The sequence below is a fragment of the Lathyrus oleraceus genome, chromosome 3 (genome assembly GCF_024323335.1).
Source record: "Lathyrus oleraceus cultivar Zhongwan6 chromosome 3, CAAS_Psat_ZW6_1.0, whole genome shotgun sequence".
NCBI lineage: Eukaryota > Viridiplantae > Streptophyta > Magnoliopsida > Fabales > Fabaceae > Lathyrus > Lathyrus oleraceus.
In genome coordinates, this window is record NC_066581.1 from 533263957 (window position 1) to 533278780 (window position 14824).

Sequence of the window (14824 nt, forward strand, 5' to 3'; positions counted from 1 at the left end):
TGGACACAAGATTAAGACTTTGAGGGCTGATGGTGGTGGATAATATGTACCGAGAGACTTTTTTACGTTATGTGAAAGACAATGGTTTGTGCATGATATATCCTTGAAGCAGGATGATCAGGTATTTGTGATGTTCTCTTCCTTGAGAGTGGAGAGCAAAGCTGCAATTGCTGATCTTTTATTTGTGTGTTAGTTCCATGATGTTTTTCTTTAGGATATTAAAGATTTTTCGCAAGGGCATGAAATGGAGTGTTCCATAGATTTAGTACCTGGTACTAAACCTAAGTCAATGGTACTGTCGTATCCAAATATTTGCCCTCCCCTTTTTGCTTTTATCTTATTTTTGACCTTTGGTTCATCCACATGCTCATATTCATTCATAGCTACCCATTTGACCCTTGGCCATGGACATCATGTTAAAACTTTAGGTTTGATTTTTCTTAATAGGTCTTTATTTCTTGGTCCGGTGCTTGGCCTTATTTTGAGCTTACTTTAGGCGCTTATTGTAATCTCGTACTCCTGGCCGTTGGTTTGAATTTACATATTTTGGTTTAATTTTACTTTTAAATTAAGGTGAAGTCCAGATGAAGTTTGAATCAATTTGATTAGAAGGTCATAGATTGAGATCCATTTACTTGTTTTCTTATGGACAATAGATAGAAATTTCAAAGGTTTTGTTTTATTGAAAGCTTATTTAAATCAAGGTTTTTGGTGAGTTACAAATTATTTGAATAAGTGGGAGTTAAGAGTGTATTTGGTTGCCAAGGTTTGAATGGGTCCCAAGTTTTATCACAAATAAAGTTTAGCACAAATTAAGATGCTTTTACAATCATTAACAATTCATAGCATACTAACTGTTAAGTGGATCTAATGTATAGTTGTAGCATAACAAATACAACTTACATCAACAAACTAACCATAAGAGAAAAACTAACCAACTACATTTACATTTCATTGTAATTGAATTTCATCTAACAGATTTTCAATTGCATTTCATTTCAATTTCAAAATAGAATTTAGATTTTTAATTCATTTCAAAGTTGGGTTAACTAATTTCTGCATTTGTAACTAACAACTTAATTTCACTTAATTTCTACTAAATTTAGCAGTAATTTCTAACAGTTTTTGAGACTATATAACAAGTACTTGTACCGTGATTTGGGAGAGCTTTTTCATTCTGCAACCCAATTTTCATGTTGCCACTGAAATTCCCAATTCTAAGTTTTCTTCCCCCATTCTTCAACCTTCTCCACTTCTGCACCAATCCTTCATTCTACATCAGGAAACTCCATCTTCATTCATCTTGCCGACCAAACCAGAACCTGCCGGAGATGAGTTCATTCCATCGGAGAGGGACCTAAACACAGAGCACAAATCTTAGGGTATATATATCAATTGGTCATTTGGTTAGTTTTTATTTTTTTCTATCATATGATCATTAGAATTGATTGGGGTGATAACTAGAAACAATTTAGGAAATTAGGTTCATTAGATTTTAATCTTGGTTAGTTTAACTAAGATAATTGAACTTTAGAAATAATTGGGATAACTAATTTTGATTATTTTTAGAAAAATAAGTAGGTCATTAGATAGTCTTTTAGAATGTTAGAATATTAGGAAATTTAGAAGTTAATTACTTTTTAGAATTTAAAATATATTTATAATTTTTGAATTTTATTTCTAGAATTGATTAGGTTTTAGTGGTTAATTAGATGATTAAGGTTGTAAAACTTGATTAAGAACTCTATTTAGACTAATGATTTCTTAATATATTGTTAGAATAATTAGATAATTATTTCTTGATTAGAAATTGTTTTAGAAAACTATTTTCCTAATTATTCATGTGTTTACCATATTGACGATTTTGCCCTTAGGGCCTAAAATCTTGATTCAAGTACATGATCCCTTAGTTTAGGGTCTTGGTTAGAATTATTTGATTTTATTTCAGTTGATTAACTCAACCAACTGTTATTGTGCATAATTCAACTTTTTTCAATCCCACTGATTTAGTGTTGACCAAAGGTCACTTTGGTCAACCAAATCCTTTGTAATTGTGTTGAAAGCCCTTAGTCTATTTCAAGTGATCAAAAGACTCTTGATCACTTGATATGGCAAGTCCATTACGCTCAATCTATTGTGGATATGGTGAATCTCAGGAGCTCAAGACCTCAAGGTTCAAATGAAAGATCAAAACAAAGTCAACATCAGTCAAGCATAGCTAGCAAAGTGGACTACATCTCAAGCACAACAAAGGTATCAACACTTGACGAGTGTGATTCAAATTGTAAGCTATAAGTCTTAAGCAATTTGAAATGATGAGATGAAGTTTCTCCTACCCTTGTCTATAGTGACTTTGCGTACGAGGTGTAGGCTCTAATGATTCAAAGCATTCACCCTCATTCATAGGCTTTAGCATAATTCATATCAAACAATTACCAAGCCTTATCAATACAACAAATAACATGGCATCATCAAGATCAATAATCAGAAGCCTCTAACAACACTTGTCAATCATGATAAGAGTTATACTCTATGAGCCTTGAGTAATGAGGAATGATGAGACGGAGTTTTTCCTACCCTTGTCTAGAGTGACTTTGCGTACGGGGCATATTCCCTAGCTATTCAAAGCACTCGCCCTTGTTCATAGACTTTAGTGCAATTTGAATCATGCAATTGGCATGTCTTCTTCTTCAAGCAAGCATCAATCATTCAACACTTTAATAGTGAATCATCATTGCACATCAATCCTCCTTCAGTATTAGACTCTCCTCCTGGATGTTCATACATTTCTTAGGATCGTTATTTTGGGGTCGCATACCCATTTTTCAATCATTTGCTTCATGCATTGCCTATCAGTTCAGACGATGACATACTTTGTTGCTTGCCTGCAAGATGAAAACCTTGGCAACTTCTTTTAGCCTATGGAGTACAGACTATGTCTTTGCTTCTCGCCCATAAGGTTCAGACCTTGGCAACTTCTTTTAGCCTATGGAGTTTAAACTCTGGCTTTGTTCATTGCCTATGACGTACAGACCTTGGCATCTCGCCCACATAGTTCAGACTGTGGTATCCTTTATTCTTTGCCCATAAGGTGCAGACCTTGGCATTCTTGCCACGTTAAGTTCCGACTCTGAGAACCCTTGATTATGCCCATATAATTTAGACTGTGACATCTCGTATTCTTTGCCTATAAGGTACAGACCTTGGCATTCAGCCCATAGAGTACATACTCTGTATTTTCTTCTTGCCCATAAGGTGCAGACCTTGGCAACTTCTTTCAGCTTATGGAGTACAGACTTTGGCTTTATTCCCTGCCTATAAGATACATATCTTGGTATCCTTACCTCATTGACTTCAGACTCTGGCCACCCCGATTTTGTCTATACATTACAAACTTTGACATATCATTATGCCTATGCAGTTCAGACTTTGGCAGTCACTCATTCAGCCCATTGAGTTCATACTCTGGCTACCTCTTTCATTGCCTTACAATTCAGACTTTGGCACAATACTCTTTCGCCCTTCTGGAATTCAGACTCTGGCATTCATATCAGTTCCTTTGCCTTGCATAGTTCAGACTATGGCACACTTATACATCTTGCCCATGGAGTTCATACTCTGATAACCTTTGACATTGTTTTGAAGTTAAGACTTTGGCATCATGTTCCTTTGCCCTCATTGAGTTCATACTCTGGGAATTTGTTCCTTGTCGTTGTATTAGTTCAGACTGTGGAATTCATCTATCTAGCCTTATGGAGTTCCGACTCTGGCTATATCTCATTTTGCCTTGTTGGGTACAGACCCTGGAAATATCCTTTCCTACCTTATGGAGTCTCAGACTCTAGTAAGACCTTTGGTTCAGACCATGCCTTCATTGATACCTTGTGGATGATTACCATCACTGGTTAGTGCCACAGTCTCGCTTGCTAAGCGACTTACCTTGCCTCTGGGCAATCCTATCAAATCTCTCTTTGTTTTCAGCCGTAGTAGGATGAACTACGATTGCTCTGATTTTCTCATTGCACGATGAGAATACGTAGGTACAAGGGTTTGAATCCTCCGCGAGCATACTTTTTTATTATTCCTGCCTTAGGGTATTTCTCCATCCATCTCCATGATGTATCCATGATTCTACCTTCATTAACTTCATGTGATATACTAGTTATCTTTGAGACAAATACACTATACATTTGTGCTCCATCTCGCGTTACCTTGTGAACCAGGAGCTGTTTGGATCGTACCCAAACACTTAATTCACCTTGTTTTCGGCTATACCATATAGTGGTGAATGTTCAGACAATCCATATATTGGTCAACGTCAGTTTTACTCTTGGGTTCACTTTTAATCCCTTTTTGGAGTTCAAATCATATTATCATTTGGTTTAGACCATACCTTATCACACTTCTTCTCACCTCCCGCCATTAGTTCTTTGAACTACGAATCTCTGAATTCCTAATTGCACTATGAGGATACGTAGGCATGAGGGCCCCAACCCTCACTGTGCACTTTATTTATTTCTTTTTTTCCCTTTATTCTTTTGCGAGTAATCTTTAGATATCACACCCATTCGAGCAAGAACAATCAAAACGGTTCCCATGGATACCATGGTTGTTAGGGGTGCTAATACCTTCCCCTTGCATAACCAACTTTCTTACCCAACATATCTCTTTCCCCCGGGTTTTATCGATGTTTTCCCTTTCCTTCGGGAATAAATAAAGTTTGATAGCGACTCTGTTGTATGTTTGAGCGTGTGATGCGTGTTGATTGTATTTTTAAGTGTCGGGTTTTTGTTATCGTATCCACAGGGATTGTAAGATATCACCGCCTTTCGACAGTTGTTTTAATTCTTAGCTTAAGGTAACAATAGGGTTTTGGTGTTTGTCACGGTGTCTTGCATAAAAGTGTAATAAAATGCGGTAAAAGTTTTGGTTTGAATATTTGAGAAATATTGCCAAAGTTAGGGTTCAACGATCACTTTGCATGTATATGTTTGATCAACAAAACTTATAAACTCCTTTAGATGATAAACTATTTCACAAAGTCCTCCCAATGTGTTTATCTCTAACACACATTGTGAGTTTTCCCATTTTGATCCATTGTTTATCTCTAACACAATCTATCAAAATGACAACTTTTTGGTTCAACCTTATGGTGAACAAAATCATTCGTTACTATCTCTAACTAACAAACAAGATTGGATGAAAACCTAGGTTAAGAGTTGGTAAACATCTCTCGATCATAAACCAACACAAAGAGTTTTGAATAAGAACAAAGTTTTCATCATATATTCACCATTAAAGAGTTTACAAATGAAGATCCTTACATTTACACACAAAGCTAATGATCATCTACATCTAACCTTCTTTTTGTGAAAGATTGTTAAGATATGAAGAGAAATGGTTTCTAGGTCACCAAAGATCCTTAGAACAATGCTGTAAAAATATCTCCAAAAAGTACAAAAGTATGGAAGGTAAGGTATGGCTCCAAAAAGTAGCCCTTGCTAGTTATAGGGCTGCTACTGAGCTGTCATGTTCGCTAGGCGAGCAGACTGCTTCGCCTAGCGAGCACCTAAATGAGGCACCTGCGTCCAGAGAAAGATCCTTAGCCAGACTGTCATGTTCGCTAGGCGAACAAAACCTTCGCCTAGCGAAGGCCACGCTTCAACCTTCGCTCCAGCGAGGTTGAGAGGTTTTGCTACTGGAATGCTCGCTGGGAGCTCGCTAAAGGCTCGCCTAGCGAGTGAGTGCTGGCTGCGCTTTTCACCAAGTCTGGACGTGTTCGCCACACACCTCGCTGGAAGCTCGCCTAGCGAGTGTGGTCATGTTTGCCACTGTAAAATACTGGAGCTTTTCGCTGGGCTCTCGCTGGACGCTCGCCTAGCGAGTCCTTCGCCACAGCCCTCGCCTAGCGAGTGTGCTGATGAATGCTTGTTTTATTTGATCCCTTTGCCAAATTTCTTGTGTCTTCACTTTCTATTATTTCATGCCTACTTCCTGCACAATAACACACAAATCAAAGGTACCAAGATCGTTTATCATTGAATTGCATTTCATCTAAAACAAAGGTGGTTTCGAACACTTTAGCAAGGAAATGGAGTGAAAGATACCCATATTTGATAGCTCAAATCAGCACTTTTGGGTATCTAACAACTCTCCCCAACTAGATTCTTGCTTGTCCTCAAGCAAAGTATGCCTCTTGAAGGACAAGAGGATTTGCTTTAAGAAAAAGGTTTCTCCGAAGTTGGATAAAACGGCTCAAACACAAGCGAATCAGCAGATACAAATTTCCAACGGTTCGAATAAAATAATACACAAGAACTAAGACTTAGTAGCAATGCGAAATATGTATCTATCTACAACAATATTATCTTGAATGAATCACCCTATCTCTCCTCTTCGAATAAGGATTGAAGAAATTACGCGTTTGCAACCGCTTGAATAATCTCACTCTCTAACAAACAATAAAGAAATCAATTCGATTCATACAATGTCTAACAATTATAAATGGTAATATGGAAGCACGAAGATCACTAAGGGCTTTTCGGTTGAAGCTTGGTTAGGTTAACAAACAAGGGTCATTTCTAAGGCCATTGAAAACGAAATTGCCGACGCAAAAGAGACATTCACTGTACATTATTCACACATCTCAACTTCGTTCCATTTATTTCTCATTTGAAACCTTCACAACTCTTATTTCACAACTCAATTTTTTTGTTTTTCACTATTTTTCTTCCAAGCAAGCATTCATTTTTATTTTCTCTATTTTTTTTTCTTTTCTTTCACATTATATTTACAAAACAGATGTTTCTCTTTTCTATGTTATATATACATATATATTTTTGTGTTTTTTATGCTTGCTCGGTTTTTCAAGAGTTGTGGCACTTACCGCTTCTCATTTTCGTTCTCCCCAACTTATTTCTTACTCACCCTAAGTGAATGCTCTATGACTTTTTACGGCAAAAGAACAATTATCAAAAGTTTCCAGGTTTCAAGAAAAAGATTTTTGAAATCTCGCTTTATTTCAAGCTAAGATTCAACTGTTTAAGCTCAAAGGGGTTAACGAATACTCTCTCTGCTCACAGGTAAGTTGTTTTTGGAACTGGTTGTGCTCGATAGAAAACAAGTCCCTTGATCATTTCTAATTGCTTCCACATATTCACAATAATAAAAGACAAAGCATGAATCAAATGAATCAACAAAACTTATTAGAATCCAGCATTTAAGTGTACAATGGAGGTTTCCTCACAATTTGTGGTTTTAAGTCCTAGATGAAACATTCATTCAATTATGTTGAAAAAAGACAATATTCAATTACCAAAAAAGAGTAAAGTTCTTAATGCATTCTAAAATTCTAGCCGGAGGTAACCATGTACCTTAGCATTATTCACTTGTTTATTCTTATCATTGCCATCCAAGCTCGGATGCACCTTCATTGGGTACTTCTTTGAGGAGCAACCAATCTAGAAGGTTTGCCACTCAACCAACCAAAAATTTATTAAAACAAACAAAATTTAAAACATAAATAATAACATTAACTTCAAAATTTAAAATTGTTCATGGGGGACAAAACACCCCAAAAGTACACAGCCAAAATCAAAATACACCAATCCGAAAATACAATAGAAATAAAACATAAAATGAAAAATACAATAACTTAGCCTTCCAAGGGCTCAAAACCCTCCTCACTACCGGCTTCAGAACCGGTAGCCTCATCATCATCATCATCAACAGCAGTACCAGAAGAAGCACCAGCACCCGCCCCCTCACCAAACACAGGCCTGTCCACAGGCCAGTTAGCGTTAAGCAGAAACTGCTCACACGTCATCAATGAGTGATCACCGGTGGGGTCACGTCCTTGCAACTGTAACAGCTGCATAGAATCGTGCATATCGAGCATGGCACGCTGAGTTGCCGCCATCCAGTCCCAGTTGTAGTTGCAGACAACTTGCTGGTAAGGATCGGATCCGAGAGTAGAAGTACCAGGACCATCAGAAGCCCAGGTACCCTCAGCAGCTGCACTACCTCTAACATTCTTCGCCCTGCAATACTTGGCCACGTACCTGTCATCAATGGGCGACGAGTGTAACACCCTTCTAAATACCCCAAAATATTCAATTAAAATAATAACATATCAATCAGAGTAATTATGCCCCGAAGGGTGTCACACAATCTTTTCACAACAATTATCAAAATATCCTGTCATGCTCATTTATTAAATCAAAATAAGACTCTTTTGCATAATTCGCGGCGGAATAAAATCTAGCATCAATGTAAAGCATGTAACACGATACATGTAAATCATTCAACAACCAATATCAATTAATTAAAACATCCCCTCCCGATGTTACATCTATCAGAGCATGACCCGCTAAAGACGACATTAGACTCCAAAGAATAGCTTCTACTCAACTCACTGCTTGTTACCTGAAAAATAGCTGTAAGGGTGAGTTCCTCAATCAATGTAATAGGCATTATACAACATTATGTAATGTTAAGTAATTAACGCAACAATTCACCCTAACCAGACTACACACTTAATAACGGCAGTATTAACTCCAACATCATACTCAACAATAATATATATCATATGTATAATTTTCAAACCATATTCCACATCACAACACAACACAACGATTTACTCACTAATTCCTCACAATGGGAATTAGCTACAGCCCCACAGGCTATGCCATGCATTCACTATGTAATGAGACTCCATGAAATGCGGTACCGACTCTTCTTGAACATACAGTTCAAGCTCACCGATCCCTCCAGATACGGCTACTGAGCTCACTAGTCCCACTCATTGAGATCTAATGACTCACTCACTAATTCCTCACTATGGGAATTAGCTACAGCCCCGAAGGCTAGACTATGCAAGCTAATCATCTAGCATGCAAACATCAACAACAATTATCACAACAATTCACTCACTAATCCCTCACAATGGGAATTAGCTACAGCCCCGCAGGCTATGCTATACACGCTAATCATCTAGCAATGCAGCATCAACAACAATTCACAACGGACATAAGCTCACACTCTAAGCCATACAACAGTCCATTCACAACACAGGCAATATATATACATTCACATCATTAGGCATGCCATCATACATCAATCAACACATCATTATCATGTAAGTCAATTAAACACCGTATTAGCACTCTCTACTAATACCTATACGGCTCACAACAGCGGGGTATAATCCCTATCACATCATGTGCCAACATAGGCCAGCTCTCAATTATGTACACAACATTAACATATCCATTTTTCCCACTCTGCAACATACGATATCCAGTTTCGATGATGACAAAACCATTATGCACGTCCATGAACAAAGAATGAAGGTTTTTCGTCGACCATAGGGGTCAGCTCAAAGCTCGCTGGTCGGCGCAAAGGCTCTGCTCAACTGGAGGGAGTCAGCGCAAAACTCCTTGCGTCGACGCATAGGGTCGACGCTTAAGTCACGGGTCGGCGAAAAACGCCTTGCGTCGACGCATACAGTCGGCGCATGCCCCACGGGTCAGCGCACGCCGACTCTATGGTCGACCGTTCGCGCGCAGACTCAGATTTTTCTGAGTTATTCCAAGTTCCGTCAGCTTAATGCATAACAGGTTTTCCGGCCGCTCCCGCATCTAAAACCCTTTCTACAAAAACCCAATTTGTCTCGTAAATTGGTAGTGCCGATTCAAGTTTTTAATTTGGATCCGTGCCATAGTCTAACATTTACGACTCGCACAACTATCGATTCAATTTACAGTTTTTAACACAGTTTATCCAACATCAATTTCAGCATATACAGTCCCAATTAGGGTTAAATCAACGGCTTATCACTACCCATTACATATTATCCCATAATTCCCATTAATCGACGATAAACCCCCCCTTACCTGAGATAATCCGGCAATTCTTTGAGTTCAAGCTCTTCCTCTTCTCCAACTTTCTTCCTCTTACTCTGCCTCTGCCCTTTTCCTCTTCTCTGCAGTTTCTCTGTTTTCACGTGAAAACACTTCTTTACCAAATGGGATTCTCTTTCCTCATTTCACACTTATATATTTTCCAATAATAATTATTATTCCAAAATAATTAAAATAATCCAATAATAATAATATAATTATTTAATTAAATTAATAATATACTATTAATTCAATTTAAATAATTGTTTTATTTTATTGGGGTGTTACAACTCTCCCCCACTAAAAGAGTTTTCGTCCTCGAAAACATACCTCAAGCGAACAACTCTGGATAAGACTCCTTCATCTTACTCTCCAGTTCCCAAGTCGCGTTGCCACCTGCTGGTCCTCCCCAAGCTACCTTCACCAAGGCAATCTCTTTACCCCGCAACTGCTTCAACTCTCGATCCTCGATCCTCATAGGTGATGTTTCAATAGTCAGGTTATCTCTCACCTGTACATCATCTACTTGGACTACATGCGACGGATCATGAATGTATCTCCTCAACTGAGACACATGAAAAACCTCATGCAAATTCGCAAGTGACGGCGGTAAAGCGATACGATAGGCTACCTCACCTATCCTTTCCAAAATCTGATACGGACCAATAAATCGAGGTGTCAACTTCTTCGACTTCAAAGCTCGACCAACACCAGTTATCGGAGTGACACGAAGAAACACATGGTCTCCTTCTTGGAACTCAAGTGACTTCCTCCTCTTGTCATGATAACTCTTCTGACGACTCTGAGCAATTCTCATCTTCTCCTGAATCATCTTAATCTTTTCCGTAGTCTGTTGAACAATCTCCGGTCCAACCACAACACTCTCGCCGGACTCATACCAACACAAAGGTGTCCGACATCTCCTACCATACAAAGCTTCAAACGGTGCCATACCAATACTCGAATGAAAACTATTGTTGTAGGTAAACTCAATCAAAGGTAAATAACAATCCCAAGCACCTCCTTTTTCCAAAACACAAGCTCTCAAGAGATCCTCTAACGACTGAATCGTCCTCTCAGTCTGACCATCAGTCTGCGGATGATATGCAGAACTCAATCTCAGCTTAGTTCCCAAAGCTCTCTGCAAACCTTCCCAAAATTTCGATGTAAATCTAGGATCTCTGTCCGAAACAATACTCGACGGAATACCATGCAAACTTACAATCTTCTCAATATACAACTCAGCTAATCTCTCTAACGGATAATCCATTCTGATCGGAATGAAATGAGCCGATTTCGTCAATCTGTCCACAACCACCCAAATAGCTTCAAAATTCTTACTCGTCTTCGGCAAACCAGAAACAAAATCCATACTGATACTATCCCACTTCCACTCTGGAATAGCCAACGGTTGCATTAGCCCAGACGGCTTCTGATGCTCAATCTTCGACTTCTGACAAGTCAAACAAGAATAAACAAAACTTGCAATTTCTCTTTTCATCCCCGGCCACCAAAACAACTTTTTCAAATCATGATACATCTTCGTAGCTCCAGGATGAATACTCAAACCACTACGATGTCCTTCTTCAAGAATACTCTTCTTAAGTTCTGTAACATCCGGAACACACACCCGATTACCAAATTCCAAAACACCATTCTCATCAACTCTGAATTCACCACCTTGACCTTGATTCACTAAAGTCAACTTATCAATCAAAAGCATATCGGATTTCTGACCCTCTCTAATCTCATCCAAAATATTACTCGTTAACTTCAGCATTCCCAATTTAACACTATTGTGAGTACTCTCACACACCAAACTCAAATCTCTAAACTGCTCAATTAAATCCAACTCTTTAACCATTAACATAGACATATGTAACGATTTCCGGCTTAACGCATCAGCTACTACATTTGCTTTACCCGGATGGTAATTCAAACCAAAATCATAATCCTTCAGAAATTCTAACCATCTCCTCTGTCTCATATTTAGCTCTTTCTGATCAAACAAATACTTTAAACTCTTATGGTCACTGAAAACCTCAAATCTTGACCCATACAAATAGTGCCTCCACAACTTCAGAACAAACACCACAGCTGCCAACTCTAAATCATGCGTCGGATAGTTCCTCTCATGAACTCTCAGTTGTCTCGAAGCATAAGCTATAACCTGCTTATTCTGCATCAACACACCACCTAAACCCAACAATGAAGCATCACAATAAACCTCGAATAGTTCCGACGAACTCGGTAATATCAGAATAGGAGCAGTAGTTAACCTTCTCTTTAACTCTTGGAAACCTTCTTCCCATCTTGAGTCCCAAACAAACGCTTGCCCCTTTCTGGTCAACATCGTCAACGGTAATGCCAACTTAGAAAATCCCTCAATGAACTTCCTATAATAACCAGCCAATCCAAGAAAACTTCGAATCTCAGCAACAGACTTAGGAGCTTCCCACTTAGATACCGCTTCTATCTTAGAAGGATCAACAGCAACACCACCTCTGGAAATCACATGACCAAGAAAACTAACCTCTTCTAACCAAAATTCACACTTAGACAGTTTAGCAAACAACTTCTTTTCTCGTAGAACTCCTAAAACCACTCTCAAATGCTCAGCATGCTCTTCTTCAGATTTCGAATACACCAAAATATCGTCAATAAACACCACAACAAACTTGTCCAGGTACGGATGGAAAATCCTATTCATATACTCCATAAATACTCCAGGCGCATTAGTCACGCCAAAAGGCATTACAGAATACTCATAATGTCCATACCTTGTTCTGAAAGCAGTCTTCTGAATATCCTCAGTTTTCACACGTATCTGATGATATCCCGATCTCAAATCTATTTTGCTGAACACACTCGCACCAACCAACTGATCCATCAAATCATCAATCCTCGGCAAAGGATACCGATTCTTGATCGTCACTTTATTCAGTTGCCTGTAGTCCACACACAACCTCATAGTACCTTCTTTCTTCTTGACCAACAACACTGGTGCACCCCACGGTGACACACTCGGACGAATAAATTTCTTATCCAACAGATCTTCCAACTGACTCTTCAATTCAGTTAACTCAACAGCAGACATACGATACGGAGCCATCGATATCGGTCTAGTACCAGGTACCAAATCAATCGAGAACTCAACTTCACGCTCTGGCGGCAATTCATTCACCTCTTCCGGGAACACATCAGGAAAATCACACACCACGGCTAGATCGCCAATCACCAGTTTATCTTTAGCCTCCAAAGTCGCTAACAGCATAAACAACTCTGCCCCATCTGCTACTTCCTCATTCACCTGCCTCGCTGATAGAAACAAACTCTTTCCTTCTTCAATCTCAGGAAATATCACAGTCTTATCAAAACAGTTGATAGAAACTCGGTTAAACACCAACCAGTTCATACCCAAGATAACGTCAATCTGCACTAATGGAAGACACACAAGGTATATCCCAAAGTCTCTACCAAAAATACTCAAAGGACAACTTAGACAAACTGAAGTAGTAGTTACTGAACCCTTCGCAGGAGTATCAATCACCATACTTCCCAGCATCTTAGATATCTCTAACTTAAGTTTCACAGCACAATCCAAAGATATAAAAGAATGAGTAGCACCGGTGTCAATAATAGCTACAAGAGGAAAGCCATTAATATAACACGTACCTCGGATCAACCGATCATCTGCAGAAGTCTCAGAACCCGATAAAGCAAAGACCTTGCCTCCTGACTGATTCTCTTTCTTTGGCTTAGGACACTGTGGACTGATATGACCCAACTCTCCACAGTTGAAACAAGTTACAGTCTTCAACCGGCACTCTGCAGCCAAATGACCACCTTTACCACACTTGAAACACTTCATCTCAGCACTGGTACACTCATGAACACGATGTCCAGCCCGACCACATCTATAACACTTAACAGGAGCACTAGAGTCTCCCCCACTAGGCCTCTTAATCCCATTCTGCTTCTGGAAACCTTTGCCAGCTGCATATGGTTTCCCACGATCAATCTGATTCTTACCTCTCCTATCAACCCTCTGCTGATAGCTCTCTGCTCTGGCCTTGGAATCCTGTTCAAAAATCCTGCAACAGTCAACCAAGTCAGAAAACACCCTGATTCGCTGATATCCAATCGCCTGCTTGATCTCGGGACGCAACCCGTTCTCAAACTTCACACATTTGGAAAATTCTCCCGCAGCCTCATTATACGGAGTGTAATACTTTGACAACTCTGTAAATTTAGCAGCATACTCAGTAACAGACCTGTTACCCTGCTTCAATTCCAAAAACTCTATCTCTTTCTTTCCTCTAACATCCTCTGGGAAATACTTCCTCAGGAATCTTTCCCTGAACACAGCCCAAGAAATCTCAGCATTTCCAGCAGATTCCAACTCAGTGCGGGTAGCAACCCACCAATCATCTGCTTCTTCTGACAGCATATGCGTACCGAACCTGACCTTCTGGTTATCGGCACACTCGGTTACTCTGAAGATCCTCTCGATCTCCTTCAACCACTTCTGAGCGCCATCTGGATCGTATGCTCCCTTAAACATTGGAGGATTGTTCTTCTGGAACTCACTCAGTTGACGAGCAGCTCCCATTCCCACAACATTCGGATTCCCTCCAAGTACTCCGGCTAGCATACCCAGAGCCTCAGCAATCGCAGCATCATCTCTACCTCTTCCAGCCATCTCTATTCTGAAAACCCAACAAGCTAAAACAATAAGTACTGATAGGGTTACACAACACCTATCCCGTACAGGGGAAACAGAATAATTACGACTCGATTCGACCGACTATGCTCTGATACCACTAATGTAACACCCTTCTAAATACCCCAAAATATTCAATTAAAATAATAACATATCAATCAGAGTAATTATGCCCCGAAGGGTGTCACACAATCTTTTCACA